Source organism: Haliotis asinina, chromosome 3, assembly GCF_037392515.1.
Source record: "Haliotis asinina isolate JCU_RB_2024 chromosome 3, JCU_Hal_asi_v2, whole genome shotgun sequence".
Classification (NCBI taxonomy): domain Eukaryota; kingdom Metazoa; phylum Mollusca; class Gastropoda; order Lepetellida; family Haliotidae; genus Haliotis; species Haliotis asinina.
The window spans coordinates 77,395,704-77,416,587 of NC_090282.1; positions in this window are offsets into that span (position 1 = coordinate 77,395,704).

The following is a 20,884-nucleotide window of genomic DNA, read 5'->3' on the forward strand; positions in this document are numbered from 1 at the left end:
CTTTTAGACCATAGATGATAACAGGCACAAACTGACTTGCCACATTAATGCCAACTTCAATTGCACTCCTGGGATAGTTCCAACGTGAGTCTAATGTACTTGTGTTGCATTAACATGACTAACTTGCCACACCTGTAATGCTCTAAATGATGCCATCCCAAGCTTTCACAGGCAACTATGGAATTAGCCATGTATCCAGCATGCAAACATTGAATTTCGAATCACATATGGGGCACTCACTTGGTTCTATAACTTTGCATTCGTACGTCACACCCAGGTTCGATTCAACACATAGGTACAATGTGTGAAACACATTTCTGGTGTTTCCTGCTGTGACATTGCTGGAATATTGCTAAAAACGGCATAAAAGCATACTCATTGATTCACTATGACTGCTTATGAAATCACGACTTATAAGGCCACTACATCATCACTAAACATTTGACTGGTACATACTATATCATGGTAAATCATGGAGACGGACAGGCTAAAGTCTTTGCATTTCATATTACAGGTCTGAGAAAGATTCTCCACCTTGAAAACAATGTGCGAAGACTGTTTCTGGTGTGACATATATCCACCATGTTTCTAGAATGTTGTTAAAACAAGACAAAATTATGTCTAGGGACACGGATGCTGCTATAGGAAGCATTCCCCCACACTGAGTGTGCTCTGGTGATCAATTTCTACTAAACAAGTTCAATATAGAACTATGCAATTATGACATGCACACCTCGAGTCTCAATGAAACGCATGAATAAGCTTAATCAATTCTGCTGAGCAGTTTTTGTGAAGAAGTGGATAGACTTAATCCCCTCTTTCACTATCATCAGAGAGAAATGCCACAAAATTTATGTAAGTACATGTGTCTCTAAACATAAAAAAACAATAAAATACAAAGACAAACTATGAGATGCACACCCTTAGAGTCATTATAGAAGATATATGTAAGTTGAGTTTTGTGCAGTGGTTTTTGAGGAGAAGTGGATAAAGTACATCCCTGTTGTATGGGACGAACAGGATGAAAATAGAACCAAATTCAACTAAGTTCAAACATCAGTAGAAGTGACAAAATTAAAAATCTGGATGAATAAGGTATGAGAGTCTCAATGAAACACATTTAGAAGCTTGATCAATTCTGTTGAGCTGCTTTTGTGTAGAAGTGGTCAGACTTCATCCCCTACAACACTATATTCAGAGGGAAATACAACAAAATTTATACAAGTTCAAACGGTATTAAAATTGGAAAAATAATTAAAATACAAAATCAAAACATGAGATGCACACCTTTAGAGTCCCTATAAAGCACATGTGTCATCTAAATAAATTCCACTGTGTAGTTACTGCGGAGAAGTGGGTAATGTGCACCCCCACTTCATCCCCTATTACACTATCATTATAGAGAAATTCAGCAAAATGTACCTAAGTTCAAATGTCTCTAAACTTACAAAAAAAACCAATAAAATACAAAAACAAAATATGAGATGCACACCATCAGGGTCTCAAGAAAGTCACATACATAATTTCATTGAATTCCATAAAGCAGTTTTTGAGGAGATTTGGATACAGCACATTCCCTGTTTTGTACGGCCGGACATACTGATGGATGGACACAGAGGGTAACCCTATCTGCCCCCAGCTATATCAAGGCAGGGGCATAATTAATAAGACAACTCTCATTGTAAACCAAAAGTTACTGAGTTCTGTAATCTGATTGGTTGAAAAACATGATTAAATGGTATTAGATTCCAGGAAACTGAAAGACTATTCACCGCGTATTGACACGTAAACAATTGTTTTGTTGTGTCATCAACAGTGGTGACGTCATTCAAATCATATTGTGACGTAAAGTTAGAATGACGTCACAAATGAGCAACTCCAGATGCTACGAGAACCAGCTGAAACGGCCAGCTGATGACACGTCACTGCTGTGTCCGTATTCGATGTAAACGAGTGCAGACACTAAAACCCCTTTGGTTTACTTTTGTGTTTACAATGTCGATAAACATCATGTGTTGGCCAATTTCCGGGTGTTATTGAGTATTTGAAGCACAGGAATATTTCATTTGAAACCTCCGGCTGACGCCGTCGGTTCCAAATGCATTCCCGTGCTTCGAATACTCAATGACACCCGGAAATTGGCCAACACATGATGTTTATATCCTAATAGACACCCCAAGGCATTCACTTGAACAATACACACAATATATGGCATTGCCGGACAAGAAGGTACTGAGCTATACTGTATCCTGACCATAAATTGGTAATGGTATTCATTCCCTCTGTTTTCATTTGCTTATTGCTTCATGAAGCTCTCAGCAGACTTACATGTATATGATGACAGCCTAACACTGGGCTAGATGATCCAGTGATTACACAAACAGTGTCCCATGACACAATGACAACTGCCATCAAGTCAGTCAATGAGTCTGACCACTCCACACAGCCTCTTGAAACAGCAAACACAGGTTGACTGCAACCAATTCTGAACCTAAATTCCTGTGGGGAGACATCACCTATTATGTATTACAGTTATATATAGTATCATCAAGACCTTAGGGGGCAATGTGCAAACATTGTGCCACCCATATACACACAGAATATTCTGGGCCAAATACCCAAGAGCTATCAAACTGAAGTTAAGGCCACCAAATTCCAATATAAATTCCCAATTACAACCTGCTCTGTCCCAAAGCACAAAGCATTATACCGCTACAGTTTCATATGTCTGTGTCAAACTACAGTTACAACAATCGTACCACTCTGGGTCAGGGCGCTGTTCTCCTTCAAAATTCTCACAGATACCGAACTTAAAAACATGGGTAATTTAAAAAGGATTGCAGACACATGGCGATTAATCAGTCAAAAGTCATACACAACCTTCAACGTCAGCGCCAAGGGCATTGGTATATGTTGAGGTTTTGTGGTTTCTCCCACAGTGAGCCATAGCAGTTAAGAAGTTTTGTCTATTCAGCAGAGATTACTCACTGATACTTGAAGTGTTACTTTTGAAATGAGATAACAACTGTGGTAGTAAAACATTTCAAGATAAAATACATCATGACATCAGCCCATTTATAATGACTCAAAAAGAGTTCTATACTACTAAATAAAGGACTGCTCAGGTGTCTTTGATCTTGTAACAAATCATCTTGGAACATCCACTACAGTAGTTGAGTACACAGTGGTTACAATATGTACTTTTGCTGCATATGTTTCGTTTGAAGTTCATAAATCAATACAATGTTAAATCATTAATGAACATAAATCACTGGTGCACTTTTATCGTATCTGTCTGCATCTTGTCTCTAAAGACCATATTCAGATACCTTGCACAAGCACATTGACAGATCAAATTCTGTCGGGTTTAAATTTGGCATATTTTGAGTGAGTGAGTGAGTGAGTGAGTGAGTGTGATAATGTGGCTTTACGCTGCTTTTAGCAATATTCCAGTGACATCAGGAGACACCAGAAATGGGCTTTTTACATATTGTACCTATGTGGGGAATCAGACCCCTGTGTCTTTACTGTGACAAACAGATGCTTTAACCATTAGGTTACCCACCACCCCGTATTCTTTGAGAATGTCTTCAAACATCTGCAATGTTATAACTGACTATGATTAAAAAGGAGAGGTGGACACCATGAGCAACAGTCCTCACAACACCTTTCGATCAGCTAGCAACACATCGTAAATCTTAGACCCGTATCCAACTTGGCTCTTGCAATTAGGACAGGACACTGACAACTATTCTGCCCCTGCAATGCCAACCATGTTCATACAGTTACAACAAAAGACTAAACCAATGACTGGAATAAACTCTGGAATAAAATTTGTTCATAAACCTCTGTGGGAGGCATGCAAATGTTCTCTAAGTGGTCATAAGCGTCCATATATCAGCTGAACTGATTAGAAACATCAACAGCAAAGTGTCAACTATATTTCCCACTTGGCTGCTCACCACTTACTTGCTGTTGTTTACGGGAGTGTCAAGGTAATAATCCAAATCAATTGGAAAAATTCAGGTAGCTCCAGCAATTTTACTTCAGTTTAATCTGTGTGTGTTATTCCAAAACCATGGTCATTACTGATAAGCCTGATGGCATATATATAAATAAAATACAAAACACAAACTAATATTAGGTAACATTTTCATTCAGTCTGCATAGTTGGAAGTTCTCTAGGCAGATAGTCTTATCTCACCAGATGCTAGCATACAGGTCTCTACACTAACACTTCAAGTCCACATGAGGAGGCTCTCTCCAGTTTGTTAATTATATTTGCCTGCATTCTTAAAACAACACTTCATGGTCTGTTGACCACAGATTACACAATGATGAACTAATGTCACCCCTATGATTTGAAACTATATTTGAAAGACTAAAAAGAGGCATACATAGGTATAACATGAGTTTATTTATTGATATTAAAAGATATTTAATGTCTTATTGGGAAGAAATATTTGGGAGATAATTTCCCCAGAATGATTGGGATATACACATTTAATGTCCAATAGATGTGCAGAGTGTAAATCTGAAATATTTCCAATGCAAGATTACTCAGAATACTTTGACACCTAATACTCATTGACACAAGACTGGAATTAGAGAATTACCTTTATGCACATTTTGTGAACAGGCACAAGAGTCCGTATGGCATATTTGTATATCATTTGGTTTTAAGGGGGAAAATAACAACCCTCAAAACATTATCTCCCTCATAGTAAAGAAGAGTATTTACACTATGAGCAGTTAAAAAAGTTAAACCAAACTTTCACTAGACCAAAAGTGAGATAAAAAAATACTCTAAATCATGTAAATTTATTGCCTTTGCACACAGCGACCAAGCAAACGTGTATCTCTTGGAAGTAAAAACTTGAAAACAAGTGGCTTATACTTTGATATGTTGGATCATTTATAAAACTAATCACCACTAAAAGAAGAACATTCATTCACCAGTGCTTTACATCTAAATTAAGAATGGAATTCATATTGGATATACTTATCTTCCTACGCCAATAAATATTCTTATAACAACAGTCAATCAATATCACTGCAGTCCTGGTCAGGCTGTTTCATTCTATGAGTAGGGGTGAATTTTTTTATCCTAAATTGTGAGCTTTGTTTTTGTTGGCGATTGGAGATGTAAGCGAACAAAGATGTAGGCAATTAGAGACTAAACTGCTCTCGTCAACATTGTTCAAATATCATTACAACACAAAGGGTTGTCATAAAAAGAAAGGATAGATTATACTTTTTGCAGTCAAATATAAAGGGCATATCCTCCTTTGTTCCAACCAATCTCTTATACCATCTAAAAATGTAGGGGATATTTCATTTTCCAGCATACCATTAGCCAATGCCAATGCATATGAGAAAAAGAAATACATATCCATAAAGGTGAAACATGTCCAAAGGCAAGGAACTGTCTCATTTTCCCTTAAATTGTCTTACCATCTGGTTTCTCTATGGCTTCATCATTTGGATTTTATCAATCGTGTACATACAATACCCCCTCCTTTTTTTGATTGGTATATATCAGTTATATTTCACTTTGCTCTTTGCATTGATACTGGCAGCTGAAATTAGATACTTTGATTCTTAGAAGTCTCAGTACAAGTGTTCCAAATATCCTTGTTTTATTAACACACTCTCCTCAAGCAATAATATAATCCCCTACCAGTATGCCAACAATGCTTTGCACAGTTTGGATACCAATTATCAAAGCAAAAAAGACTGTTTTTGAAATCTTCATGAACTAAGGTCTGACTTCTTAGCTTTCAGATTATGACCTTGTGAATGTTTCACAATTAAGCATGTAATAGATAACTAGCTGCTGGATGTTTCAGGTTGAAGATTATGGTCTCTGCAGCATGAAGTAAGGAATCAATGAACTGGCAATGACATATACTACAAAATGTATGGATGTCAACTTCTTCTTTATTGTTTTCATTACCTGAAGAAGAGGCAAGGATTAGCCCAGAAATGTTGTGAAAACAATAAAGAAGAAGTTGACATCCATACATTTTGTCGTATATTAGAAAACTGACTTCTAAATGCCTCTCAAGAACTTGACAATAACATGTAATTTTGAGATGTGACAAGCACCAAAGTACATATCACAGAAACTCAAAACAAATCAATATCATAAGCAATTTTGTCATTAACTCCTGTGTTCATCTTGATCTGAGATGCTTGGTGGTGAGATATATAGATTGTTGGACCCAACATGTGACCAAAATGCTTTCCGTGAATTTTAGAGTGGATTTGACAGTGAAGAAAATAACTGGGGTAAGACTAGTGTAATACAGGCATGCGATTTGGATGGATGGACTTGACAAGGAAGGAGTTAATTGCTGAAAGATATGTGAGTGATACAGAGATGGGTAGGCTTGATAATGCTGACGATAAGTGACATAAAGTAGCAGAGACTTTGATGGGTGGAGTTGACGGTCATGAAGATGATTGCTGTGAGATACAGGCACCAGATACAGATGGTAGGGTCCTGGGTGAAGGAGATGAATGCCCTGAAATGAGCTGTGGAGATGAGCTCAGCACCAGATATAGATGGGTAGAGTGAAGGTGGTAATTGCTGTGTATTCAGAAAATATTAGGGGGTGAACTGGACAGTGGATGCCATGAGATGGGTGATACAGGGGTGAGATGCTGTTTTGTGGGTTAGGCAGTGATGAGTGTTATGCAATAAATAATATAGAAGTGAGATAATAATGGTGGATATGATTGTGAAGCCATTGACTACAGAGAGGTAAGTGGAAATGACTGTCATGTGGATAATGGCTTGGCACTGAGTGGGGATGATTGCAATGACCTGCAGGGAATCAACCCCAGGTTTCGGGTTGACAAACCTAAGTTGCTACTTACTATATGGAAAGGGATACAGTAGGTTTCTCATCAAATATCAACACCCTTGTCTTAAGAGCACCTCAACATCATTAACAAACATGATGTAAGAAAGCAGTAAGACACGAAATGACATCTGAGAATTTCCTCCATACAACACCTCCAGCTTAAGTGTCAGCAACACCGGGGCAAAACAAGTACAAGCGAAGATCAATAGGAACTGCCTGATTGGGTGGACATCCCTCTTCCACCTAGAAACTGACAAACACTGTTCTCAGTAATTAATTTACTTGAAAGCTTGGCAATTGATGTCACCTACTGTGTATCTTCCTAATGGCAGATTCAAGTGTATGTCATTAATGAGGCGACTTGTCTCGCCTAGGCCATCTGATTCTTCCTGCCAGCACCTGCAGCAGTAACAGGTCATAGGAGCAGGAGGAAACTGATCATGATCCCAGTGATTGGACTGTGTTCACACAGAGGAACACTGAGTTTTTTCATAAACAAAAATATTTCAAGCTTTTCATCACTGCAGTAACATACAGTTTACGTCATTATAAATCTAACATTACAAATACAAACGGTAGACACACTTCACAATGCTTCCTTTGACTGAGGAAACTGCATATTAAAAATTAATATTTTAATAGGTCCTTTAACCTGACCTTTGCAGAAAGAAGCATTGTAAACTGGTACTTCATACACTGCATTCAGTGAGTATGGTATTACGGTGCTTTTAGTGATATTTCAGCACTATCAAGGCTGAAATATAAGGCACATCAGAAAAGAGGGTTTCACACACTGTACCCATGTGGGGAATTGAACCAGGGTCTTCAGCTTGACGTACGATGCTTTATCCACTGGGCTACTCTACCATCCCCTTACATATAGAAATTTTGTCAGAAAGGGCTATCTATTTAAGTGTTAAGTCACTATCTCACAGAGTGAAAGACTCAGTAATTTAAGGTGTTCTTAGAAGATCACCTAAAAAATTACACACCATATTATTTTACACCCTCACAGCAGTTAACAACATCACCTAGGAAACACTACTGATCAAAACATCGTCCATGTGTTTACTTGAAGTTGTATGGCTGTACATGCATCAAGTCTTGCATGAGGCAACACCTGGTGAATACTAGCTGTTATCAGCACTCTTTCAGCAACAAAACTGGCTACATTACAATATTTTCTCACGACAGCCATAAATGCTACAAATTTCATGCGTAATGCTGCTATCAGTGCTCTACACTGCCCTGTGGCTTCTGAAAGAATAAGTGACCCTCCCTATCTGAAAAATATATATATGAGCTCAGCATTTTTTAAATCTGACTCATTGTTATCGCCATGATAGTAGGCAATGGGTCACTTGGTTTTTACTGATTGAAATCAATGTTCAGCGCTGTAACTTCACTCTGTATTGACATTCCAATGTTGCACAGCAAGCAGTGTCCATAAGAAAAATTTCCATGCAGAACATGGATTAAATACAATCTCACTGTCTTTTCAAGAAACCTCTTGACAGAAAAATTAAAAAATACTTTTAATACCAACAACACAGCTTAAATACATTTTTGTGTTGAAACCTATTCTTATAAAGGTCATTGTGAGTTAGCGAGCTCAGTTTTACGCCGCACTCTGTCATACACACTGAAATGAATATTTCAATGTCTCAGTAATCTGTAGACCCCATTATGCTCAATGCATTGCTGGATACGTCTTTAAGGCACACTTTCTATTAGAGTATCTATGTAGTCGTGTGGTAGGTTTATCCATGTTTCATGAATCACCCGGTTCCACTCATCAATGTTTTGGGGCTCAAGTCTCAACATGGTCTTTCATTATATTCCATACATTTTCTATGAGATTAAAGTCCGGTGAAGCAGCCAGAAAATCTATTTTGGTCACGTGATTTGCATCCAGCCATGCCTTTGTACGCCTTGACGTATGATCTCTTCCACAGTCATGCTGCATATAAACTGGAATTCCTGATTGTCCTAATTCTGAATCTAGGATACCTGGCTGCAAAATATCACAATATACACCCGTGTCAATTCTTCCTAACATTTCCAGTAAAGGTGTTGTACCGAGCTTGCTGATGCCTCCCCAAACCATTACTGAGGGGGAAAACTTTGGAAATCAATTTTCCTTATGCCCACCTAATGACCATCTCTTTGTAGAAATCCTATAAAAGTAAAATTTGGACTCATCAGTAAAAATGATAGGAGGAAAGTCAAAATTCTCCATTTCTCTGCACCAGGCCAGAGTTCTCTCTGTATGAAAGTTAGTCATTATTGGCACTTTTATGGGGATTGTTTAAAAACACAGCTATTCTTGAGATCCTCTCACTGTCCATTCTGACATATCAGGTGTTCCTAACGAAGCTGCCTTAATTGCAAACTGACAACACAAGACGTGCAATGGCCTCATAGACCCTGGGACGCCCAGATCCTGGGCGCCGTTCAACACCTTCACTGCATTTAATCTATGCAAATTTCTGTAAACAGTGGTCTGATGAAGCCCTGTTAATCTGTTGAGTTGCTTAACAGATGTGACACCAGATTCATATAAATATGAAGTCTAACTCTTGAGGTCAGCTTGTGACAATGAGTGTGCTTTGTCATCGTCTGCAAAGCAACAGGTCACGTGACCAACATGTGAAGAAAGATAACTCCATCTACTTACAGATGCAGACGTAAAATATCACCACATATTTTGCAATATTGGTGACATTGTCTTCCCAATAACTAAGAAAACATTGAAATTGACATTTTTACATTATTTTATTTTGCTCTCTACTATATTTACAATTAGTGAAATACCAGGAAAAGTTTAAATCAGCAAAATTTTAACAAAAGACAAAATGAGAAGAACATTACATGTGAAGTTGAACAGGCAGACATGTTTCCTGTTCAAGTAGCCAAACACAATCTACACAAGACTGATTTGGTGAAAAAAAAAACACAATTACACTAGCAAACATTCACACTGTTCAACACTTGTCATTTCAATTCAAACTGTTTGCCAGAAAAATCAACATGTGCAAAGAAATTCTATTTGATTACAGAAAAAACATGTCCATCTATTGACGGACATGGATGAAGGCTGAATGCTGCTAAACATGTTTGAACTATCAGACGATATATGAACTGTCTCCCCACCAACCAGAACAGTGCAGAACCTTGACACAATGCATGGTATACACAAACATTCCCGGCATGCTTTCACAGAGTTTACTCTGCACTATCTACGCTGGAAAATCTGGAGGTGAACATCACATGTCCCTGTGTTAAAAGCTACAAAAGAAGAAGGCAGACAGTTCTATGTACCTACACAGCTTTTCAGTTTACTGTTTCACTTCGCATACACACCAAACACACATACATCTTTTCCACTAAAATTTCTAACATAGTTAAGTGACAGGGTGAATTTTTCTTACTTTAGGAATCTGCCAAAATCTGTACCTCCTGTGTACTTCACAGTTTGCTTCTCCATGGCACGTTCAGATCAGAAATGACATCAATGCTTTTGATATGGTCTTTCAGATTATATTGGGAAACAAACAAATAGTTCCCAAGATAGATCAGGGAAGGCAATCAAGCAGACAACAGCAATATTTATTGCCCTATTATGTTATGCAAGTGGTGCATAACTGGGGTGCGATGGAAGTAATCTTGGAGCAAATCAATGGCCATGGAAACACATAGCAGCATTGTCTGTGAGGGAATAACAACAGTCAAGCTACATAGCCCTCTCCCTGGTAACACAGACAGTTCAGTGGTAGATACCATTGGCCATTGTAAACCAGTCCGCAACTCATTTCAGACTAGTGTCTAAATTTTGGGAGAAAACAACTAGTCTCTCTACATTAAGTTTTAAACTAGTCGCCCAGTGGTCATATCTGTCAATGTAGTCAAGTCATGGTGGAAGTGTCTGAACAAAAGTTGCCACGGCTTGATCCACAAAACGTTTGTCAATGCTACAACATTCATAAGCCTGTGATAAACTACAGAGTTATGAGAGGTGGTAACATTATGATTGCAATGTGGATCAGGGCCAATGGCCTCATTTTAAGAACAACAGTTAATGGTCCACTGTGTAATCATCAACATGGAGTTGCCTTCAGAAGTTACCTGAAAGAAGCTCACACAACCAGCCTTCTGGTGCTGTGTCCAACTTTGCAATTTGCCCCAACTTTTCATACTGACATACAAGGTCTCCCGTTACTCAATGTATGAGGTGCAGTCTTGCTAGATTAATGGTTGCACAACTTGTGACAACAGAGTGTTGTATGTTTAAACCATCACTACTGTTGGCATGAAAACAATATCAACATTAATCAAGCGGTAAAATAAGATTTTCCATATTATCACTTGCTGCTACATTGGGATTGCACTGGCTACCCATGCCAAAATTGACCTCTGTCTGACATACATTTAATGCCTTCTTGGTTTGGCTCCCTCCTACTTGTTTGAACTCCTATATCAGTATGTCCCTGCATGCTGCTTGCGCTTAAACACAAAAACTTCTATTGGTGATCCCATCCTACAAAGTGAAATCCTTTGGATACCGACCATTCTTGTACTCTGCACTTGTGCATTGGAAATCTCCAGACTGTAAATATTCTGTAGCGCTTTGAGCATGCCTTAGGGTATGGAACTGGCACATTATAAATATGTTTTTATTATCATTATTACTTTACTACCAGATGTCAAGTCCACAAAATAATTTCTGCTACTGAGTCCAATCCAAATGGGGAAAATGGTAGTCTATGAGGAAATGTCATCTTTTCCTTACTAAATTCTGCCACTCCAGGATGAGTTGACTTTAGGTTAATTTTTAACAACATTTACTATGAGGTATAAGTATGTACTAACGGTTCAGATATGAATAATATATTCAACTTTCCAAACAGTATATCTGAGAGTTCTCCAGAGACTGTTCTATATTTTAGCTGGGCCTCTATGAATTCCTCCAAGATGATAGAACTCTTTGCCATATTGTCTTAGGTATGTACCTATCATTCAGCACTACCCATTCTCGGCTAGATGTGTAAAGCTGGCTATCTTGTGGTTTAAGGCCTACTTACATGTGAGCTTATAAAACATTTCAGGATCAGCTTGACCTTGCAAGTTCAGAAGAAGTTGTCACCAGTTAAAGAAATGGTGTTTCACCAAATTGTTAATCATGTTTCTTTTTCACCACACCTGAAGAAGATAATAATGGTTCATGTTCAATGTGATCACACAAGGCCATCACTGGCACAAGTGCAAGCAGCATATCAGACTTTCACAGTGTTCCTGGCACAAAATAACAAAAACATTATATGGTTTCTGTGTTAAAAAATTAAAACACTGTATGGTTCCAACAGAAAGACGTGTAAAACTTTAGAAAATTAATTTAGTGGACTTTGAAAACCTGTTGTAGGCATGAGTTTGTGGTGAAAGAATATTTGTAACTAAAACTACTTTTAGCATGTACTACCATCTTTGTTTAACATAATTTGACACATTCAAACTGGTTGTCAACTACAAATACTTTGATTCTGAAAATGATAATTTTTGACATAAATGTTAAAATCTCGGGCTTAGAAGTACATCTGATGACTGAGTTTAGGTTTGTTCAACATTCTGCAATATTCCAGCTATACTGCGGTGGTCTGTAAATAATAGAGTCTGGATCAGACAATTCAGTGATCAACAGCATGAGCATCGATCTGCACAGTTTGGAACTGATGACATGTGTCAAACCTTTTATGGTAAGCATAGGTTGCTGAAGGCCTATTCTATGCTGATCTTCATGGGTCTTTCCTGATGAAATTACATGTAGGATAAACTAAAATTTCTCACATAAACACTGAATAATGAAATAGATAATAATACTGATTGTATACAGAACACTACACTCTACTGCACTGGAGCCATACTGGCAAAATGAGTTATCAAATGAGCAGGTATGATGGACACAGCATGGACGCGGCTTTTAGCCAGTGTGCAGCCAGGTTTATCTCAGGCAAACATCAGAGAATGTTCTAGATATATGAAAAAGAGAAAATCCAAATGATACCTTTACCACAATGTAATCAGGTGAATCCATACCAGTGTTTGATCTGTGCAGATGAACCCTTACACACTACATGGGTTTATCACGCTAAACAGTCATATCATCAGCACAGTTGTAAACACTGCCCATCAGCAGCCTACACTTCATTACTGCAGTATTATCATTGCATGCACTCTCTCATTGTCAGTCTTCTGAAACCGATGAAAGCCTGTATCACAGTTTCTCAACTAAAACATTTTACCAGCAAGTTGGTCCTACTGGCAAACAAGGATAAGTTGGACCGGCATAGAGAACGCGTTTACAAGAAGTAGGCTGCACGGCAAAGAGCAAACCCATTTGGTTTGTGGTGTAGGCTAGTGCATGTGCACAGTGCATGACGATGAAACTGATTCTGCGCTGAGACAGGCCATGTACTTCACCCACTGCACTACACTTGATTGCACCTTTGCTCACAATGGCAAGCGCCAGTGGGTGGCATGCTACCTGCTAATATGGGTCAACTGTCAGAGTGGTGCTCAGCTTATCTTTGTGTGCCATTAACTGTTTTGGAAATGATGCAAGTCTTGTATTTTTTGCACCGATTCAGGTTCTGAACACTAAATTTCATTGGGGTTCCTTCCTACAGCGAAGAGAAGGTACTCTCCTTACATAAAAATACGAAATGCTACCAAAATATATAATGGGGGTTTCAGAACTTGTGATCACAAAATCTATATATTAAATTTACAATTTATATATTCAGTTCATATCTCCATATTTAACAGATTGTTAATGCACGGCTTCAACAACCATACATACTTGCTAAGCCTATTATTCAAACACACTCATCATGTCAGAGGACCGAGTTTGATTCCTGACTAGTGTACACCAGTGTGGAGCTCCTGTTCCGAAATGGTACATAAAAAGCAGCTAACTCACTCATACATTTAATGGTACAGTACCATAAAACACAGATCCACAAAGCAATCATACCACTGAAGACATCTAGTCACTAAATGGGGCCTGAAATGTCACACTGCATCCACTGGTTTCAGCAACAGATAGTAGCATCTGTCCTCAACCCTCTACAGCTCTGCCATCCTTCAGGTTGGTCCTATCCTAACACTGAAATGAGGATTCTATAAAGCAAAGCGTTGGGCACCACATTTCCATATGGACTCGGTAGTGCTTGTTTTGCCTGCACTTCAAAGACATGGAGCTACTGACGAAGCATGTCCACTTTTAATATTTAAAGCATGACACAACTGAAAAATGCAAGTAAAGGTGAGAGAAGACTTGACTCCACATCACTCCTTCAGTTCACCTAAGCAAACTAAGCATCATTAAGGAAGCTTTTGCGGACAAAAACGACTGTCTATAAATTCTGTCTCACAAATATACTATCAGCTAAAATTAGTTCTGTTTTTTGCATTAATATTGTAACAAACAAGTTTAAACATTATAAATAATTCAAATCTTAGTCCAAACATTTTATGTCAGTACTGTTTTTATTCCTTTCTAGGCAACCAATAATCAACACATCAATAATGAGGCACTAATTAATGAGTATTTACAGGTTCTCTTGCCTGCCAAGTTCACATATTTAGACTTAACGATTTAACGGTGTGAACTACAGTTGATGTATAACTTCCTTCCAGCAAAACGTAATTACACACTGGTATGCATCTGGAAGAGAACAAACCATTTTTAAGGTAGCACCTGTCTTGATTCAATACTACATACAAAAGGTTTTTTCAATTTAAAATTTTCAGTGTAAACAGTAGTGGACATAACGTGTATGCGAGATCAATGGTCTCCATGGTGTATACAAGTGACTAATTGAGAGGGGTCACTCATTTGCATGACCGTCTGAAAACTGACAGGGAAATTCTGCATTTCACATAAAAACATCTCTAAAAGTGTTATTTATGAAAATAATGAAACAAATTTGGAACAGTCATTGATAGTTGTTCAGATTACTGAAAGGTATGGATGAAATCATAAAATGAAAAACCACATGGTCAAATTTGGACAAAAATATGCAAAATGTGACGACTATTATTTCATTAATGTGCATTTTTTCAGAAACATAAACATAGTTATTTGTGAAAGCTCATTCATGAAATATTCCAAATATATTGATATTTTGAGCACGAACATATGAACACGTCTGTTTATCCTGGTGAATGCTACTTCTCTGCAGCATCAATACCATGTCACAGCCATCATGGCTTGTGGAAACAAAAAATCACATGAGACACAAGAAGAAATGTAATTTCTTTATGGTGCAACCACAGTGGGAAATCCATTTCAAATTGGAACATTGGAACATATTTAATTTTCATCATATCAATAAAATCTTTCGATGGAAATGTCAAAACCACATGAAAAAAATCATATCTGATTCTGTTGCTAGTTCAATTCATACTCAATTTCAACTCACTGTATCTTGTATTTGAAAAGTTATAAATAATTTTTGACATTGGAGGTTTAAACCATGTTGTTGACAATGACCCATGTTTCAGAACAGGATAGTGTAACCACGAAAAGTTTTGACTTCTCATGTTTTCTCTTTGCTACCCAAATTATGTCCTCCCATCTGCCTTGTCTTCGGTGTCATGTCAAGCCTACAGGCAATAACACAGAATCTAGTTCAATGAGAAACCTGGAGATGATGGAAATTGCTGTTAGTGTCATATTTAATCTTGCTGCAGGAAACAAAACCTTAAGGACATAAAAACTTCACTTCAAGACCCAAAACTTCATTGCAAGACCAATTTTCTAGCAGCACTACATGTCTGAGCTGCTCAGTGACATAAGGTATGAGACGGATGCCTTTATTAAGCTGGATATTAGTTCTATAGTCCTCTGTATCTTAGCATTTCTAACACATGTCTACCAAAGATTCTTATATCAGTCAACACTATTCTCATCAGGCCACACCATCTATATCTGCCATCCATCTTATCATTCCACAAGCTAGCTTTGTCTCCTGTGCTCCATTTACTAGGATTACTAATCCTAATTCATTTTTATCTTTTACAAGAAACCGTATCTGCTGCCAATATGTAAGTCAGCATGAACCTATAAGACTTTCACCAGATGAAAAGACAAGAAACAGCCTTGTAAATGTCTCGAGAAATGAACATAAAGTTATCATTTTCAAATGTGACAGTCTTACTTGCATAGATCAACATTATAACATGCATTGACATTTTACATTTGGTATTAACACTGACATTTGACACTTACATTTTTTGTTCAATAAATAAATAAATAAATAAATAAATAAATAAATAAATAAATAAATAAATAAATAAATAAATAAATAAATAAATAAATAAATGAATGTGCAAATGAATGTGCAAACGAACGAACGAACGAACGAACAAACAAACAAACAAAAATAAACAGTTTTCCCATTATATTTCACCATCAATCGAGATACCACATACATAAAAGCCAAACTTGTGTGAATTAGTCAATTAAATCAGAACTGTTTTTTTTCCCCTGTATGTATAAATAAGGTTCTGTGAGTGCATTGGTATCAAATATCCACAGCAAGAAAGCCTTTGATGGCTAAATTGGATTGCAGTGTTTTCAACTGTGGACAAATCAATATGTATGTAAGAGAGATATTGATTCAGAATTACTTGACTTTTGTCAGTTGTGTGGGTTCTTTGTGTGGGGCAAGTCTGTTCAAATGCTTTGAGCTTAGACTGCTAAGCTGAACAAGTCAACTCTAGGTATAACTCTGTTTTCATGTAGGAACTTGACTCTAGGGAATTGTGATACACAAAGGCGACAATAACCAACTTTTGGTGTCATTCCATAAAGTGTAGAACACTTACTCAGTGCCATGAAGAAATTATGGTTTTACTGTTATAGATCAATCCCCAAGTGGAAATACTGTAATTCAACCTGAAGCCATTGATGTCCATAGAGAAGTAGCAACTCAAGATCCTCACAACAACATCTTCCGCCTTCATCATCTGGGTCACCTAGTGAAAACAGTCATCTAAGCAATAGAACGGTGCTCAATTCAGCATCTCAGTGAAACCTTGACAATGAATTATTAACAATGGCATATATGAAGTAAGTGTGTTAAACATAGGTTGAACCAATATGCTGTAAATCTGCTGAAACTGTTTAAAATTCCAGGCGGTGCAAGGAGTCCTTGAACTTTGCATCCATTGCCATTGACCCAGAGAACCTTCTCAGACCCTTTCAGTTTCACCATTAAAGCAATCACAAGATCTCTTGCCTCTTCATGCATAATGTCTGCACGTCTGCATATAAGTGCAGCAACCTTGAACATGATTTTAAACCCTGTTCTGCCTCACGTTGCACCAAAACAAGACAATCTTCAGATCAGATGCAACATGTAACTGAAATCAGCATCACCACACCAGGTTTGTTTCAACCTCAGCAGATGCATTCAACTGATCACACTAACTTCTCTATCAGATAACTAGAGGGTAGTTAATTCTAAATAACACTGGAGTTGTTTTTTTCCATCTTATTTCATGACAAGCATCACCTCCAGAGCCATCTTTGTCCATTTGGTAATTATACTGATGATGATAATCAGTATTGTTTGTAAGGTTCATTCATTTGTGCAGATAACATTATGTATAATAACAGATAAGACTTTCATCTAATTCACCAATAATTGCTTATCCATTAAGTAATTTCCAGAACTATATTAAAACACATTTTAAGAAAGGTCAGTATGCCAAAATATAATTATCAGACACAAAATTAATAAAAACAATACCAGCTGACTTCACTGACTATCCATGAGTCTTTCTACTGAATGAACGGTGGAACTCTATCACTTACTGATACATGACTCCAACAAGAAGATTCTGGAGATAAGGCTCACCTTTCAGGTCATTATCTATAACACAATAATGTGAACACAATAAAGAGCACAAGTATCAAGTATGGTTTCAGTAGCTTTTAGAAATATATCAGCAAAACCAAGACAGGGGACACCAACACAATTTACCCACAAAAAGAAACAAAACCATGCAAAATATTTTTCGCATGTTATTCGCATATTTAACATGTTACTTTGATCGAGGAGGGGGTGGATTCTTCGTTACATCCCTTTCCTTTTATACAGTACTAGGGTAGGTTCTATATACCTATATGTCTTTTGAATGCCATCTGTAAGCGATACAAATCCCTGTGATCCTTACTGTACACAATGCAACATGTGTAGCGGTGCTGAGGTAATCAAATCGTAAATGAAGTTCAAGCATTGGAAACTAGGGACCAATTTGAACCCCAAATCCCTATATGGGTGCTAATAGTCAAAACTCTGCAATGCGTACTTTAGACCACCGAGTCAGTTGTCTTTTCATCTAGAGCTAAGTACAAATGATTAAATTTCAACCTACACTACAAAAACAAAAGTTCACACAACTTATACAGCAAGCATGCTTACTTGCAATATCGTTTCTTACATAACAAGGGTTAATATATCTGATCGCCTGACACCCAGGACAAGTCACTTTCGGGCAATTAGATAATGCAATCTTGCTTGTTCGTGGGCTACCACATAATTTCGGCTTATGGTTCCAAAACTTGGATTTTCTTGCATAGCTGCTCAAAAAGTAGTTATTAAATGTCGCAATGAAAATAAAGTATAGTTATCTTTCTTTGCTATTCCTCACTTCACAAAAAATTGTCCAGTAAACATTAACATCAAATACCGTTTTTATTTATTCTTTCATAATTACATCATCATGATTATGTCATAAAAATCAGGGCAAATGGAAACTCAGTTAGGACAAGTTACTGCCCTGTGGAAAGTGACTTTTAAAAACAATTGAACCGCTGAATAATTTTAACCTCAAATTGCAATACTGCACTTGAGGTAGTCAGTTGGAAAATTTAGAGGAAATCCCATGATGGAGTGGTGTGACAAAGACTTCAATGCACTGATAGTCTATGGAAGGAAGAATCAATACCCCACCTCCACTGTCAGTACATGCATCGTTGACAGGTGACGTGTGGTCATGTCATAGTCTCTTGATCATCACAAACATTACACTGCCATCAAAAGGGGAACAAAACCTCCTGTGATTGATAATGCATTATTATAGTGACATTTGGAGTCAGACATGCTACTGATATATCTGTTTCTCATGTCACAGTTGGAACCAGTTAGACTCGGCAGTTACTAAATATGTACACATACTGACTGGCAACAGCAATTTCTAGATGACATGATTGATCAATGCTTTGCATTTCTCAACTGTGTGACAGAAAACAACATTAATTACATGATACTAATAGTTGATTCACTAGTCATATAGATATTAAAACAAATTTTGGATCATTACATTTAGCAACTTAACTACCCCTGACTATGATGTCAACAAGAGCCTATCCAAGCTATCCTGACTAATTTTCCCACAGTTGATATCCCATATCCCACTGAGGAAGAGTGTGATGGAAGATGTCTGTGATATTGTCCTTGTGAATCATGTCTGCATGTACACTAAGTGCTGCTGATAAATATGTGATGCTGTAGTCACTGTCATGGACACTATAACTGCTTAATCTCTAATAAACAAAAGGCAAAGATATATTTTATATTAAACTATATCATGCAATCAATAATGGTCAATACAGTTTTGAATATTGGGAGCATTCGTGTGTGAGTCTTCAAAATAGTTACAGACATTGTTTATAATGAATTAACATAATTGTTACTTTTTAGTTGTCAATGAGTACATTTCAGTTATTTCATGGAGTATGTGTGTGTGAGTGACAGAATGTGAGTGAGAGTGAATGAGGGTGTGTGTGAGAGAGAGAAAGAGAAAGAGAGAGAGAGAGAGAGAGAGCAGATGTGTAAGTGTGTTAACAGCACACTCAGCAATATTCCAACTATACCAGAGCTAGGTCTGTGTACTGGCACATTTATTGTATTGCAATATGTTGCGATTCATGTTACTGTATTGCGATATGTATACGTTATATTGGGACCTTGAGTGTCTGACAGTGAGTGACACTAATTGTGCATGCCAATCCTATTTCCAGCAGTCTCTGAACGTATACGTCATAGTTCTGATAACAGAAACCTTAAAATTAGGTTGCATTGTCATTGATTCTATTTCCTTTCTTACACAACTGATAGGTTTACAGTATATAGTTTTGTCATTGAATAATGAAGGAAAACATCTGTTGTGAATGAAAGTATTGTAGATTTTAATTTAATTTTAATTTAAACCATAAAGATAATCACAAAAAATATGTGCTTTAACTAATATGCCGGTTCTAAGAAAAAATATTGCAATATCTATCGTTTGAAAAGAATACAGCAATATACCTGTGAGTGACATGAGCATCAAACCTTGCAACTGGTAATGCCAACATTATATGTAAGAATCAACTAAGGGACAGATGTGGGATGAAAGCCCAAAGTCATGCTGGTACGAGTGACTTGCCACTTTCATTTCACTAGTCACCTGCCAAAGTACAAATCTGTGCATCTGGTGTTTCAACCAGCTCACAGAATCCTGACATGCCTAAGTGATGTAACACAGCACAAATTCCACTGCCAGTATGACCGGAACCTCTATGCACCACTCACAAAACTGGAAAAATATGTACACAGTAAAATCAAGATGAGTCGAATCACTGGTGGCCAAGTAATATATGTGACTTATCGATGTATTCGACACATAGGCATATCTATAAAGGTAGAAAAAATGGTTGGAACAGACAGGTACTTAGAGTTATGCATAATAATCAAGGCATCGTCATTTGACTCATCAGTATTTGACTGAATGTATGTTCTATGTGCAAAACAATCAAAAAGAAATCAGCCAAGTTTTGAGCAAAAGCAATCAATACATGGTAACCTGCAACATTCTCCTGCCCCTATGGAATTGTCACCAGCCACCGTCCTGTTGGCCATAATTGTTGCTTTTGAAGCTGTTTGGGTATTGCCCAATTTGACATGAAA